The sequence below is a fragment of the Herpailurus yagouaroundi genome, unplaced genomic scaffold (assembly GCF_014898765.1).
Source record: "Herpailurus yagouaroundi ecotype Mexico unplaced genomic scaffold, PumYag 159, whole genome shotgun sequence".
In the NCBI taxonomy this organism is placed as follows: Eukaryota; Metazoa; Chordata; class Mammalia; order Carnivora; family Felidae; genus Herpailurus; species Herpailurus yagouaroundi.
This window is the reverse complement of record NW_024412400.1, coordinates 74,246,436-74,250,872: the sequence shown is the minus strand read 5'-3', so window position 1 is coordinate 74,250,872 and position 4,437 is coordinate 74,246,436. Positions and strand designations below refer to the sequence as shown.

The 4,437-nt window shown below is 38.4% G+C and overlaps 1 long non-coding RNA gene across 1 annotated transcript; it reads left to right on the top strand.

The window, feature by feature from the left end:
• LOC121033368 (uncharacterized) lies at positions 1-2,689 on the top strand. Its single transcript, XR_005791856.1, has 2 exons — positions 1-356; positions 1,866-2,689. It is a non-coding gene; the product is annotated as an uncharacterized LOC121033368 (long non-coding RNA).
• The last annotated feature ends 1,748 nt before the right edge of the window (positions 2,690-4,437 follow it).

The window sequence follows — 4,437 nt, the reverse complement described above, 5'->3', positions numbered from 1 at the left end:
AATCTGGGGAAATATTTTGTTTCATTTTAATAGGATGTATTTATATGGTTTGGTGGCCATCACGGTATAAAGAGGGGCTTCCCAGTTGATGCCTACCACTACTGTGCTGACTCACCCCACATCACAAAGAAAAGTTACGAGGCAGATATTGTTACATGAATGTGTCTTGTAGCAGCTGGCCCCAGCATTACCTGTGCAACGGAGGAGTAACACAGTTTCAAATTTATGAAACTAGAACGTGGTCTGTGGGAAATTTTCCAATTGTCAAACGTGTAAAATTGTGAGCGGAGGATGTGCTTCCCTTTGAGGTCTCCTCGAAATGAACATTCCCTCCCATCAGCAATATACTTGACAAGGTACGGTGGGAAATGTTTGGGTTCTGTGTTTGGCAGATGTGTTTGGGTTTGAATCTTCTCTTTTTGATATTTATAAACCTCAGTTTACTCTCCTGTAAGAAAGGAATAATAATATCTTTCCGAGTTACGATGGGAATAGCTACCGTTGAACATTTTGTCTGCCAGGCACTGGGCTTTACAACAACTCTGTGCGGTGGATACTGTTATTATTCCCATTTTACAGATGAAGTTATCCAAGGTCATACAGTAAGTGGGAGGTGGCCTCCATATCTACCAGACTCTTCCATGAGGATACAAGATAGCATATGGAATGTTTCTAGCATAAACCCGGCAGAGTCATCATCCAATAAATGGTAGCGATTGTTATGAAACCCACCACAGATCTCTCTCCCTTCTGACTGTCTATTGTAGCAACAAGCTCAACTTCACAGCTTGCAGAACAGAGCTTTGCAGAACAGAGCTTGTCTCTGTTCCTTTCTCCTACGTGGTTCCTTTCTCCACTAGCAGATGGCTTTGTGTTCTTAATTATTACTCTTAGCCAATCTATCTTATTTTTGGAATTAGATGATAAATTATTTTAAAAATACAAAAACACTATTATACCACATTAATGAAACTATTATGATTATTGATATATTCACTAACATTCTCTACATGTTCTAAAGTTTTGTTATAAATCATTTGTATGCATGCATCATTTAAAATATTACATGTTTTCTAGACCTGCAATGATATTTTATAATTGACATTTCCTGAGTCACTACATAGCCTTTAGTCTTATTAAAAGTCTTTCTTCAACCAGAATACACTATTCAAATTTTGTAATTTGTGAAAAGGACATTACATACCATGCAGAGTGTTTCCCTATTTCTGTTCAGGCAGTCATTCATTCAACCAATATTTACTATTTACCATGTGCCAGATATTGTCCTCAGTTTTTAAAACTTGTTTGTACATGCAATTGTTATATAATCGTATTCAAGGTTTAAATGTAAGTATATATGTTTTATATATATGTTTTTTAAAACACCATTTTTTTCCATTATTTTAAAACATTTTTCAGGTCTTCATAATTATCACTTTTGGTGGCTGTATAATGTTCCATTAAAAATATCTGCCATACTATGCCACTTATTAAACTATTCTTGGACATTTAAATAATGCATTACCATTGGAAAGAATGCTATAGTGAATATCTTCATAAATAAAACTCTTCTCATCTGTTGGATTATTTCTTAACATTAAATTCCTTTAAGTCAGGGGACTGAACTTTTTTTGTTTGTTTTGGGCAGCTATTGTCTTCCAAAGGACTTTAAGAATTCACGTTTTCATCAAATGTAAAGATATTGCAAACACTTGCATATTGTTACTTTAAAAATGTTTATTAGCACATATAAAATAGTGCCTCCTTCTTCTTTAGCTTTGCATTTCTCTAATAATTTGTGAGGTCAAACATTTTTCTACTTCTTTCTAAAACAAGTTTATTAACTCTTAAATTGTCTACCACAGGGCTGTGTTAAGAGGACCAACACCAACAATAACATGGATCAACACAGTGAGTGATAAGTACTGAATTAGGTCCATGTGGTGAATCTTCATATGAAGATTGTGATGGGGACCATGATGGGGAGAGTGTGAGTTGGAAAGGCTGTCCAAACCTGGGTTCATATCTTTCTTCTTCACTTGCCTGTTGGGAAAACCTGGACTTCAAGTCCATTGTGTATAAGATTGCATGAACAGTATAAAACATCAAAGGTTGTGATGAGGCTTAGGTAACTCTGAGGCAGAGACTGTATCCTTAGCACACAGCACAGGGCCTAACATGCGGTAGGTGCCCGATAAATATGTAAGCTCGCTGAAGTCCTGATAACACAGAAGTCCCCAGTAAACGCTAAACCTTAAGATATTTTCCCTGATCTCCTGGAACTAATAACCTGGATATGACAATAAGATATAAGAATAAAATCATAAGTTCTTTATGCAGATATTTTCACAGGGAAGGCTTTCCATATAGAAAGAGTACATTCTAGGAGAGTGCAGAGGACTCTTGATAGAAGTGAGACAAGAATAATCAACATGACTTGGTTTATCAAAAAGTGGGGATGTCCAGAATAGCCATATCCATAGGGAATAGACTATGAAGTAATTGTTGCCAGAGACGGGGGAAGGGGGAACGAAAAGCAACTGCTAATGGGTATGGGATTTCTTTGGGGAGTAAAGAAAATATTATACACTTAAATAGTGGTGATAGTGGTACTACTTAGTAAATATACATAAAATCACTAAGTTGTGCATTTCAAAGGGGTGAATTTTATATGTGAATCACATCTAAAGAAGAAAATTAGAAGTATATTCTTTTCTGTGGCTTATAATTTAGAACCCATGCCAATTAAGCAAATTCTAAGGGAAGGTTAAATAAGGAATTTATTCAAAGGCTCTAATATTTTACTTTTGCATGTGACTCAGCCCCAAATTCAGAAGCTAGGAGAGTGGTTGAATAAATTTTGGTACCAATTGCCCCTATCATCAAGAAGAAACTGTAAACATGTCTTGTTATGCTTTCCTACCCCAAATTAGCTATTCGTTTCCTTGAATTAAAAAGTATAAAGATCACTATTTTCAATGAGCCTGGGTCTGTTTCATGCTTAACAGTGTCTTAGGAGTTGCTGAGAGCATATCATAGCAGAGGGCAACAGATCACAGCACCTTGATATTATTCACATAAAAGCTGATAATTCCTTGGGTAAAGAAGGTAGAGATACCTTTACAAGGTCCCTTAACTACTCAATCAGAAAGCAAAAGAAGGCAGTTGAAGGTCGGACCACCACCAGCTTAACTATGTTTCTACTTTATAATTACTTTTTTTTCTGATGCTACCTTTTAAAATATCTTAGGTTACCTTTCTCTTGTCCTTCCAAATGTCTGAACAAATAATTTATTACTGCATAATTTAGTTATTTCAGTATGAAATGGTCAGAGAATGGGTATCTGTGATATTGCAATTTTATAATTAGACATACATATTTGGTTCTTGACACAGAGCTCCTAAAACCCATGGCATTTCAGAAGTGAGGACAGTGACAAAGGTATCTTTTGTTATATTAATGAAGGGACTTTTGGACTGCCCTGTGAATCAGGGCTCGTTGCCTGTGGAATCAACCCTGTGATTCCAGGGTTACAACTTTTAGTCCCACTCCCCCCACCCCCCCACCCCCCCCCCCACCTCCAGGAGAGGGGAGGGGCTGGAGATCGAGTTCAATCACCAAAGGCCAATGACTTAATCAATCATGCCTGTGTAATGAGGCCTCCATAAAAATCCAAAAGGACTAGGTCCGAAGAGCTTCCGGGTGTGTGAACCATGGCAGTTTGGGGTGGGTGACTTGCTCTGGAAGGACACGGAAGCTTTAAGCCTTTTTTCCGAACCTCGTCCTGTAGGTCTTTCCATCTGGCTGCTACTGAGTTGTACCTTTCTTGATAAAGTGGTAACCTAGTAAGTAAAATGTTTCTGACTTCTATGAGCAGCTCCAGCAAATTAATCAAAACCAAGGAGGGGGGACACCTGGGTGGCTCAGTCGGTGAAGCGTCCCACTTCGGCTCAGGTCAGGATCTTCCGGTTCGTGAGATCAAGCCTCGCATCAGGCTCTGTGCTGACAGCTGAGAGCCCAGAGCCTGCTTCAGATTCTGTCTCCCTCTCTCTCTGCCTCTCCCTCACTTGTGCACTTGCTCTCTCTCGCTCTCTCGCTCTCTCTCAAAAATAAATATTAAAATAAAATAGAATGAAAAAATGAGGGTGTCATGGGAACCTCTGAGTCTGTCAGAAGCAAAAGTAGCAAGCCTAGGCTTGCCAAAAGCTATTCGAAGTGGAGGGCAGTCTTGTGGGACTATCTCTGTAGAGACAGCATGAGAAACCTATTGAGTTGAATTGTAAGATGCCTAGTGGGTGTTGGAGCATTGCTTGGTGTGAGGGGAAAAATTCACACGTTGGAACTAGGTGCAGAACCCTTAGTGTCATATGCCCAAAACAACTACACATAGTCTAATCGTATATTAATTGGTATTAACCAATAGCATTTTTCTGCTG